This window comes from Musca autumnalis, unplaced genomic scaffold, assembly GCF_047663935.1.
Source record: "Musca autumnalis isolate F117 unplaced genomic scaffold, ASM4766393v1 scaffold_5, whole genome shotgun sequence".
Classification (NCBI taxonomy): domain Eukaryota; kingdom Metazoa; phylum Arthropoda; class Insecta; order Diptera; family Muscidae; genus Musca; species Musca autumnalis.
This window is the reverse complement of record NW_027412088.1, coordinates 157,118,852-157,131,235: the sequence shown is the minus strand read 5'-3', so window position 1 is coordinate 157,131,235 and position 12,384 is coordinate 157,118,852.

The window sequence follows — 12,384 nt, the reverse complement described above, 5'->3', positions numbered from 1 at the left end:
TGATGTTTCGAGTTCTCTATAAACCAGAAGTCTCATCATCCGAAGAATGTGATGATCTTCCTTTTTATGGATCTATCACTTTGTGGAGCCTGCAACCCCGATCTCGTATAGATTTCGAGAAATGTAAATGAAGTTTCCTTTTCATCAACATGAAGTTCATTAACCCATGATTATGTAGCTGTATGATTCGAAGGTGTTCAACCATTTCATATACTTTCAAACTTTCGTATTCTTACGCCTTAACATAATTTAAATTTGAATATTCGTTTATTTGCATTTCAAAACTGCTTTCACTTAATTTCTTTATGATACTTTTGGATGTAACGGCTAACAATGATGAGTTTCAGCACATGTGTGAGAATGAGAATTCTAAGTTTATATTCATCCATAGAACATAGTTGTCTATAATCGTTTTAATAAATTTCCTAGTTTCACTTGCATGAAGGATTCCCGGTATCCTCTTAAGCAACAGAAAAGGACATTAACATATACACAACACAGTGTGTTTAGAATTTTTGCACTTTGATGCAGTGAAATCATGTAAAGTTTTGTTGTAGAAGTTAGTTGTTCAAATTTATTGTTCACTATAAGAAGCAGAAGTTACATGGTGTTATTGCTGTTGTTGTTGCCCATGTTCTGCTTTTCGTTTGAATGACAACACATGCACGAGAATGTCTAATAAGTTGGGCATTATAAAACCATTTCATGTACAGTTGCCGGCAGAGACATAGAGAGTTGGCCTTTTGAAGTTTTGGTTGGAGGAATATGTTAAGGCAAAGGTATCCCAGCAAACAAATTCGTATAAGATAAGCTAAATTTGAAGAAGTTACCGAGGTTTTCTTAAATTTCCAAAGTATTCCCGCCACACGTTGTTTCGTACTAAATAGTTCACACCTCGTAGGGACTCAGCAAGAAGAATCAGCTAAAAATGGAAAATATTTTTTGTAGTCCCCTATTGGACTAAGGTAAGTAAATTCTCATTTACGTTATATTAGAATGACAGAACTCTTAAAAGCAAAACGAAAAATAATCGAAAAATAATAATGTAATATATTTGAAAAACGACATTATAACACCGATACCAAGGCTAGGCATTTCTTCCACATTTGTAAAAAGTTGTCACGTGTCTCCGTAAAGACTCGGTCCCCTTATAAACAATATAATAATTAATTTTGTTATGCAGCATCCTCATTTGTAACTATAATCCCGAATTTCCTGCTTGGCTGGGTTATGTGAAAAGGGAAAACTTTATTATAGTACACATGTATGTTTGCCTACACATCCAAGCAACATATCGTATTCGCAAAACTTTCATGGTGTCTTATGACAGTTTTCTTTCTCGGAGAAATTCTCTTCTTCTGGGTGTCTTGATAACAAGATGGGCATCAGTGCTACCAATAACGACAACAACAACATGAATCAACTATGCATTTTTGGTGTTCAACATGTCTATGTCAGCATTCACATTTCTAGATATGTTCATACATACGTATACGACTACGGACATACTAATATTACAAGCAAGACGCCTTACTGTCTTACACTTTCGCTTAGCAAAAGTTATGCTACAATAATACATGCTCTTGGAGCGTAACATAACAGACAACACCAACAACAACACTAACTGCTTTAGCGGCAAATCATTAAAAGAGTATTCAGTGCAGCTGCAACATAATAGCCAAACAACAGCAAAAGTATCATTTTGATGCGTTGCTTGTTACGGCAGGAGTAACGACACCAACAACAGGAGGAAGTTGTAGTTAGAAAAAAAAGTTGCCATCATTGAACATTTTAAATAGAAATCATGTTCTTAAGGTTAGGCTGAAGAATATATTCTCAAATTGAAAATCAAAAGTTTTAACTGGACTCGGTAAAATTTTTTGAAATACTATTCACAATGAAGTTATGAACCCATCTTTTGACTAAGGAGCCCAAATAGTCAATAATGGGAAAATAGGTTTTAGCAATTTTATGATAAATTATTCAAATTAGATTATAGTAAATTAGAGGATGATGGAATATAGCAACGTAATGACACACTAGTAATTACTATTCATCATAGTTGACGTCCGTGATTCTTATCCTGCAAAAAAATATTTAAAAAAAACTTTCAATTGAAGTTAGCATAGCCTACACAGAAAAATTGAAAGATCATCTGGTGCGGATAGAACCATCGTAGTGCAAATTACTATAAAAAACAAATATAAACGGAAACCAGATATCGGCTATTTCGATTGTGTGATGTGCTGTTAAAAATTCATGGATGAGTCTGCATTTGAGAAAACATGGATAGTAAAGCAAGTAAATAGATTTCTGTTGGCTTTGCTGACAGGAGTGGTGGACATAAATGTCTTAAGAGCAGCTTCCTAATTTTAAAAAAGGATTAGATTTTTCGTAGATAAAGAAAATAATAGAATTTCTAGACCCGCTATGACATTAGAAAATTGCGCTTTTCCCTAGAAAGTTTCAAAATGATACCTAAACAACTACACTTAATAAAAAATATATACAATTTTATTGGGCCGACATAGGCCATCCTCGAACGTGATTAGGTTTTATAAAAATTACGATTTTCCCCCAATTTTTTATCGTCACCGATTGTCAAAATCCGAATGGGATTAGATAGTAAACATTCAAACTAAGAAAACCAAAACAAGTAAGAACGGCGTTAAGTTCGTCCAGGCCGTACTTGTTATACCCTCCACAAAGAGTTGTATTGAAGTAAACTGGAACAATTAGTTTCCTTTCGTTTATGAAGAAGACTAAATAGCAAATTTCAGCAAGTTTGGTAAAACAATGTGTCTGACCTTCAAAATACCGAAATTCGGGAGGTCACCTTCCATGGGGGCTATATCAAAACGTCGAACTATACCAACAAATTTCTGCCGGAAAGTCTTTAGAATCAAAGAAGACTAAATACCAAATTTCCGATATTTCGGTAAATCCTTCAAAATACCGAAAATCAAGAGGTATTCTACGAGGGATATATGAAAATCGGGAGGTACTGTTCTGTGGGGGACCTATGCCGAAGAATTTCAGTCAGAAAGACTTTTACCTCCAACAAAGACTAAATACCAAATTTCTGCCATTTCGGTGGATTGCTGTGGCTACAACATTGAAAATTCCGGAAATCGGGAGATACCGTTGCATCTATATGAAGGCGTGGACCTATACCGGTAAATTTCAGGGAGAAAGTTGTATATCCCCAACGAAGACTAAGTACCAAATTTCAGCCATATCGGTGTAATAGTGAGGCTAAAACCTTCAAAATACCGTTCTATGGGGGCTATATCAAAACCAGGGTTTCGGAGTCGGAGTCGAGCAATTTTGCTGGAGTCGGAGTCTGAGTCAAAAAAAAATAACTCGACTCCGACTCCGGGCAAATTTTCTTTTACATTATAGAAATATAACATTAAATTCGGGACATTAAAATTTTTTTTTTAAAAATCATTATTTATTTTTAAAAAAAAGCTTTAAGAAAACATACAAGCAAATGGAATATTATACTAAGTTAGAGGAAGATTTACAGCATATTTACTATCCTTTGAAGTCTAGTCTTTTCATCTCTATTTTGATCACAGAATGCGAGTAGAGAATATTTTTAACGTCTTCTAAAGGGTGTTTTTTTATGCCCTATAGAACTTGAAATTGTAAAAAATAACACAAACAAGTAAAAAAGTATCAGTCGGCTTTGCCGACAGAGATATACCCTCAGCCTGTGTATATTGAAACAATTTTTTTTCCAAAAAACGCATGTATTTAGGGAGTTTTAAGAATTTTGGGCGTTTGAACTGACAAAAATGTTGATTAGGATTTAATATCAAAAGTTTTGCGGAGGGGATACTAAAAAGAATGGATCTCCAGCCACTACATATGGTACCATAGGGGTTTTTTAGAACATCAGGGATGTTTGCTCAAGAAGTATGAACATGCCCCTGAAACAACTTTTACCATTGCAATTGAGGCAGCAATGCAAGTTGCTTCAACAAAAATCAAAGTGATTCGAAAGCAGGTCTTAAAGTGACCATGTATCCGAAATTTTGAGTGGGAGGTACCGGATGGAGTGGACAAATATAGTCCATATATGAACCTGATCTATATCTGGTAGATATATTAGGATGTGTAAAGTATGGACCAATTCGGCCACTCTCTTTAAGAGTTATCGTACGCACAATTTTTCCGAACATTTTTGAACTTTTGTGGGGGAGGTACCTGAAGGAGTGGACCAATATGGCTTATCTTCGAACTTAAACTATGTTTGGACAAAATATTACTAAGGCCAAACTTTGGACCGAATCGGCAGACCTGTTCGAGAGTTATTTTGCCCTCCAACCTCCTCACACGTTGTCATAGGGGTTTTTTGCAACTTTCAGGCTATTTTCTCAGGAAGTATGGACTTGCCCCTGATGAAACTTATACCGTCGTATGGAGGGCAGTGAATACAAGTTGCTAAAGCAAAAATCAAAGCGATTCGAGAGATGTTCCTAAACTGAACTTTTCCAAAATTTTGTGTGGGAGGTACCCGACGGAGTGGACAGATTGAGTCCATATTAAAACCTGATCTAAGTCTGGTACACGCTCCACGATGGGTAAAGTATGGACCAAATCGGTTACACTCTTCAAGAGTTATCGTGCGTACAAATTTTCCGAACATTTTCGAACTTTTGTGGGGGAGGTACCGGAAGGAGTGGACCGATATAGCTCATCTTCGAACTTAAACTAAGTTTGGACAAAATATTACGAAAGCCAAAATTTGAACCGAATCGATTCATCACTTCGAGAGTTATCGTGCGCTCCAGCCAGCCAGACAGACAGACAGACGGACGGACATTGCCCAATCGACTCCAAATTGTCTGAAACACATTTCGTCCAAACATACTTGGGGTCTAAAACCATTATTTCGATGAGGCACATTTTGCCCGAATGAAAGTGTATATACCCTTTATAGCCTAAAGGCTGAGGGTATAAAAATTAAATTGTAGTCAATTTTTTTTTTTATTCGAAAGATCAATACGTGACATTAACATTTGAAAATGATTTCGGGCATATGGGCACCGCGGCTGTTCTTGACGAAGTGCATTCTGGACGTCCAATTTTTGGCCACTTTTTCGAGCACTGCTGGCCGTATGTCACTAATAACACGAACAATGCTGGCCTCCAAGGCATCAATTGTTGCTGGTTTATCAGCATAAACCAGTGACTTCACGTAGCCCCACAGGAAATAATCGAGAGATGTCAAATCGCACGACCTTGGAGGCCAATTGACAAGTCCACTTCTCGAAATCAACTTATCGCCAAATTTTGATTTCAATAAGTCGATGGTTGCGTTCGCCGTATGGCACGTAGCGCCATCCTGTTGAAACCACATCTCCTCCGGATCAATGTCATCCATATTTTCAAACAAAAAATCATTGATCATGGTACGGTAACGATCTCCATTGACCGTAACGCGAGCTCCGGCCTCATTTTTGAAGAAATAAGGTCCGATGATGCCACCAGCGTGAAAACCGCACCATACGGTGCATTTTTCTGGATGTAATGGAGTCTGTAGGGTCTCTTGTGGATTGGTTATTGCATCCTCTAAAGAGTATGTGGTACGAAATCTATCCACAGTTCGACGAATGGCTTGTTCAGATGGACAATTATGTACGCCATACAAATGACGAAGTCGTCTATAAGTTGCGCGAATCGACGACTGATTTTCAAAGTAAATTTGGATAATTTCGTAGCGTTGTTCAAGCGTGAGTCTATTCATGATGATTTGTCAGAGTATACTGAAACAAATAAAAAAAAAGTTTCATCAAAATTTAATTTTTTGTGTTACTTTTTACAATTTAAAGCTCTATCTAGCTTAAAAAACACCCTTTATATAAGCTTCTAATATTTTTACAAAATCGATCAATAAAGGACTAGGTTTTGATGTTTATTAGTTTTCGATCTTGAGTTGGCGCCGCAAAACGCATTAATAACTAGTAAGAACAGCCGTTAACCGAATTCGGTTCGAAACTTAAATAAAAAACCCCTTGAAAAACATAAGATTGGGCAATACCGGTTCGTGGAGGCTAGGCCTAAGCCTAGATACACATATATGGATAGTTTTTTTGTGAGTAAGTTTTCTATCTTCTGGGAACGCAAAATTCAAATTAACAACCAATCCGATAGACACTTTTGACTTAAAATTTCAAGAAAAACAGAAATGGGGGCTACAAATATATATCGGGGCTATACCGAAACGTGGACCTATACTGTCTAATTTTTTGCAATGTTCTGTATCCTTAGCGAAGAATAATTTCAACATCACGAAAATAGGAAGTAGTTCTACGAAGGCTTCTAGCGAGAAATTTCTGGAGGAAAGTTTTGCAACTACAACGAAGACTAAATACCAAACTGCAGTCATCTCGGTTGAGCAATGTGTTTCTACTTTCAAAATACCGATAGTAGATCAATACCGACAAATTTTAAGTGGAATGTTGTACAACCCCAAACGAAGACTAAATACCAAATTTCAGCAGTTTCGATTATTGAGAGCGCAATCTTAAAAATACCAACAATTGAGAAGTACACTTTTATGGGGGCTATATGACGACATGAAAAGATATTTATAATTCTCTTCTAGAATATTTAATACCCCCATGGAAGACTAAATACCAAATTTCATTCTGATGAAGAAAACATCTGTCACAAAAGTTTTCTTGGACAAAAATCATGAAAATGGGTTTTATTGGGCTTTCAACTGGTTGTCACCCCTTAAGGCTCTCGAAGCACTCTAAAACGTTGGCTTACATGAATTGCTTATAAGTTTTATCACATGTAGTCCTTATGTTTTGTATTGCCCCTTTATTTTCACATATTTTAAAAGCTTAAACATTTTTTCACGGAGAAGAGTTCATTCAAGAGTATACTCGTGCAAAAAACCGGTAAAACCGACAAAATACTTTATATCTTGTATTTTATTGCCGTTTTTTAAAGTAAGATTCAGACGAAACAGTATAGGTATTAATTTTACTTCATATTTAGCCTATATGAGATTAGCCTATATGGGCCCAAATATAGGAAAAAGTTAAAATTATTACATTATTAAATTACACTCGGAGTCGACCCGGAGTCGGAGTCGTGAAAACAATTGGTCTGGAGTCGGAGTCGACCCAAAAATAGCTCGACTCCGACACCCTGATCAAAACATGGACCGTTATAGCCCATTTGCAATACCAAAGCTGTATCTTGATTTTAACAGACGGACAAACGGACATGGATATATCGACTTGGAATTTTACCCTGATCAAGAATACATACATACACAAAGTGAGCTAGAACATTAAAGGAACAACATGGAAAAAAGTTTCTTATTTGCAAGAAGATGCCTGAGAATGTCCTTTTTAGGCCCATTTATAGTTTTATACCCGGCCCGATCTGTCCGTTTTGTACTTTTTTAAATTTATTGAAATTTAATGGGTACAAATGTGTGTTTTTATTAAATGGTTTTATTTAGCTCACCCCGTTTGTTTTATTTATTCTTGGGTCAAATTTAGTAATTCAAATTTCACCCTCTTCCTGTCAACCGATTAATCTGAAATTTTGTATACACTTTGGATTTTGGTGACAATACAATTATGTTTATTCATTATCATTATAAATTCAAGGTGGCCGCCGCTACAAAATGGCGGATAATTTATGTTTTATTAATCCCATAAATATGGGTATCAAATGAAAGGGCTCAACAAGCAGAATACAATATACCATAAAAAATTGAAATCCAAGATGGCGGCCGCTACAAAATGGCGGATAACGTAGGTTTTATCAATCCCATCAATATGGGTATCAAATGAAAGGGCTCTACAAGCAGAATACAATATACTATAAAAAATTGAAATCCAAAATGGCGGCCGCTACAAAATGGCGGATAACGTAGGTTTTATCAATCCCATCAATATGGGTATCAAATGAAAGTGCTCAACCAGTAGAATACAATGTACTATATAAAATTAAAATCCAAGATGGCGGCCTCTACAAAATGGCGGATAACTTAGGTTTTATCAATCCCATCAACATGGGTATCAAATGAAAGGTCTCAACAAGTAGAATACAATTTACTATGCAAAATTGAAATCTAAGATGGCCGCCGCTACCAAATGGCTGATAACAATTTTTTTATCAATCCCACCAATATGGGCATCAAATAAAATGGCTTGACAAGAAGAATACAGTGCACTATACAGTACATCTTATACACCCGGAAGCCATACAGTTTCCAGCTAAGTACAATTACAGGACGGCTGAAAGAAGAATGTTGCCTTTAATACTATCATGGGCTTCTACAATACATAAAATGCAGGGCAGCACTGTGGATCACGCAGTCGTATACTTAGGTGCGAAACTGTTTGAAGAAGGTCAAGCCTACGTGGCTCTTAGTAGCCCTGTAGGAAATGTCAATAGTGAATCTATACTGACTTACTACTGACATTGTCAACAGTACTACTGACAAACTGTAGACAACTAATGTAATTTCCTATAGACATTTTGTATGAAGGTGTCATTCGAACGTCAGTACTGACAATGGAACTAGTAAGTCAATAGTAAGTCAGTAGTTCCTGAGGAATCATGTGTTGACATTGGAGGTAGTGAGTCAGTATAGACATTGGAGGTAGTAAGTCAGTAGAGACATTGGAAGTAGTGAGTCAATAGAGACATTGGAGGTAGTGAGTCAATAGTACATACAGGGTCATTGGTACCAAATTATTCACTATTAAGTTTTTTTTGGCCTATTTGAAACTTTTTATAGATTAAAAATCTATATAGTGTGTTTTATAAGACGATGAACTTATACTTTTGTTTAAGTAGTATATTTTATTAAAGAAAAACATATAATTATGAAAATACGAAAAAGTACAAATTGCGTAATAAAGTCTTTTTATCTTTATAAAGGGTTAAGCACAAGATTCCACATAAGCACAAAATTAGTAAATAAAGCCAATGTGTACAAGGCTGACTAACCAAGTACTTAAACTTGTTCTTAATAAAATTATATATTTTATTGATTTTTCACAAAAACACATTATGCCAAACAATTAAGAAAATGAAGAAAAAATAAGAAGATGCCTCGTTGCTTTGTGTAAAAACTAGAATTAATATGGACAAATAAAAATAGGTAAAAAAACTTTTTAAGTTAAACGGTTTTATGTTAAACATACATTGCAATGTTTAAGATAAATGTACTAAAAACCAAAAAATAATAAAATAGATACAGTCGTGGGAATTATAAAAATGTGCATAGACTAGACTAAAATAAAACCGTGGGGCACGTCAATTGTCTACAAATTATCTACTTAATGTGCGATAGAAGAATCGTTTAATTCGTCGTTAGGCATTTGGCCCGCAGACGGTGAGGAAATTACTTACAATTTTCTTGCTCATGGAAATTCCAATAGTTATACACTCCATGTAAATAAAAGAGATGTTTCAACTAGTTTATCGTTGGACATTCACACTGCTGGCTGGCGAGGAATCGTTTTACTGCTCGTAGTTTGTCTTTAATCGACAAAGTACTACTCGCTCACCACTATGAAACCCTAAAACTCGCTTATAATCGAGCTTGCTAGCTTGTTTGCACATTCTATCCCTACTTATCACACGTCCATTGCTGTCGGTTGAACAACTGCCTTATTATAGTGTAACATTACAAAACGAACATTTTGATCAACGATTGTAGACAATTGACGTGCCCCACGGTTTTATTTTAGTCTAGTCTATGCATATGTTTATAATTCCCACGATTGTATCTATTTTATTATTTTTTGGTTTTTAGTACATTTATCTTAAACTTTGCAATGTATGTTTAACATAAAACCGTTTAACTTAAAAAGTTTTTTTACCTATTTTTATTTGTCCATATTAATTCTAGTTTTTTACACAAAGCAACATTTTTTGAAATAAACTAGTTTTATGAAAAATCGAGGAGTAGTTTTTTTTAAACACATTTAAAAAAAATAAAAATGTTTTTTTAGTTTAGTAATTGTGGTTTTACCTTTTTTTAATAGATTAGAACACATAAAAACAGAGAACGCTCATATGTTGATGCAACTACTAGACCGAATTTCATCGTTATTGGTGTTATCTCTCGAAAAAACATTAATGAGTTTCGAACTCCCGACCGTCGATTTTGTAGAAGGAAGCAGAACTTATGAACAAAATAAGTTTTTAAAAAATACTGGATTATTTTAGAATTACTGGTAATGCAGAAGGTAGCTGGTTTACGTTATTTTGTAATGTGTGTTTGTTTCTGCTTGTGGGTACCTCGTATTTTATGGCCTTGTTTATTATGTACGGTATAATCAATGATTAGATTCCAATAATGTGGTTTGCCTTCCTCTAGCCAAATTTAAAACCCAAATTTACAGGTTAATTTTGTTGCTACTGTCTGCGAAGTTAACCTGTAAACCCCATTCTTCTCTTCGTATCATATAATATCGAGCAATTTCGTGTTTGTTAACCAAGTTAGGCGGTTTAAGGCGGTTTATTTTTGCCTTACTTTTCCAATGAATTTTTCTCACATTGGGTTTCATTTCTTTTTTACATTTCATAAGGAAATAATTTTCAGTTACTTGACCAGATTTTTATTCATAACATTTTACAGCGTATTTACACTTCCCCTTGTAATACAACTTTATTTCATTAAAAGTAAAAGTTAATAATCCAATTTAGCTAAAGGAAGCCATAGAAAAGAAGAAGAAGAAAAAACACAGAAACCAACACTTGGAAAATTGCAAATATTGATGGACTGTCTGTCATATTGACAATTGTCTGTTGGATAGTTGCTTTGTTGTTTGAGTTTGCTGTTCGATCGATTATAAATAATTACGCGTGTATAAACGAACTAAATAACCGATTTAAGTGGTAATTTAGCACCCATACCATTACAACAAAAATAAACTAAAGAAGAAAAATGGTTGAAAATGTGCGGATTGTAATTTCAAAAGCAAGAGTAGGCTTGTCATAATTGCTCTGTTACATAAATTCCTGTGCATTGCAATTTTCTCTAAGAAATACAACCTGCAACAACAACAACAAAATAAAACATGCCAAAGTGTTTTGTATCCAGTTGTGATGAAATCCATTTAATAGTTTATTGTGTTCAGAGGCCCAGGAAACTTATGGAACAACAAACATACAAAGTATACTTGCAATTACCTTTTACAGGTATAGAAATGTTTGTTTGGCTTTGTAATTTGCCACCAACAACTGCAAATGCAACAACCACAAACCAACTGACGGACCAATCAAATTGTAGTGACCACATAATACCTACTTTTTAGACATATTTACAAGCTGTACTTAGTAGTTTGCGAAAACGTATCTAAGCGTGGCATTCCTCCACTGGAAAAATAGAAACTTTAGCGCTACATTCATTCGTTGATGATGATGTTCGTAGTAGTGTTGGTAATTTTACACTTGTCGCTCATTTCACTTTCTATGTTTACATCATATTTTTCGTATTACAACATTTCTTTGGCTTTACAAGGCATTGGCCACCAAGAAAACTGCCAGCCGTTAAAGTGAGTGTTGAGTAAGTGAGTGACTGAATGACTAGTGACAGAAAACTGCTGTTTGGTTTTGTCATAATGTCTTTTGTGATTTTGAGTTATAAATGAATGAAAACGTAGCTTGAAACTTAGTTTTAGTTTACACAAAAAGTTTCGTCATAATTGTTTGAAAACGGAAAACACGGACAATCAGGAAAGTGTGTTTACAAAGACAATTATGTACTGATTCGACAATAACAACAAAAAATAGTATACATTTACACCGAATGTACATTAGGGTTATGATTTTTTGAAGTTTTTTCGCAAAAATGATTTCCTGCCGCGAGAATGAATGAACTTTTGCCTATTAACGCCAAAAATATCGTTCATTCCATTTAAATATTAAACAAAGGCCACGCACTCAATTTTTTTTTTGAAAAAATACTTTGAAGCAAAAGAAATTTTTAATTATTTTCTGTTGCACGAATGAATGACCTTTTGCCTATTAATAACAAAAATAACTTTTATTTTATTTAAATACCTTATCAAAATAGGATACAGGGATACGAGGTCGTAAAAAAGTCATAACACTAATGTACATACCTATATTGTATTTATTTATGTACTAGCAGACCCCGATCCGCGTTGCTGGCCCGTCGTAATGAGTTTTAATGACAAATTGTTACTTTATGCTTGACAATTCAAAAATAGATATTTCTACCTCACTTCTTCGGCCCATTGTCAAACCGAGGAGGGTTTTAAATATATCAACAGATTTTGTCTGTAACCTTTCTTTTCTATTACGGACTTTGTCGGATTTTTTCACGGATTGATGCTGTTTAGGATTTATTATCGTCCATGGCCGCTG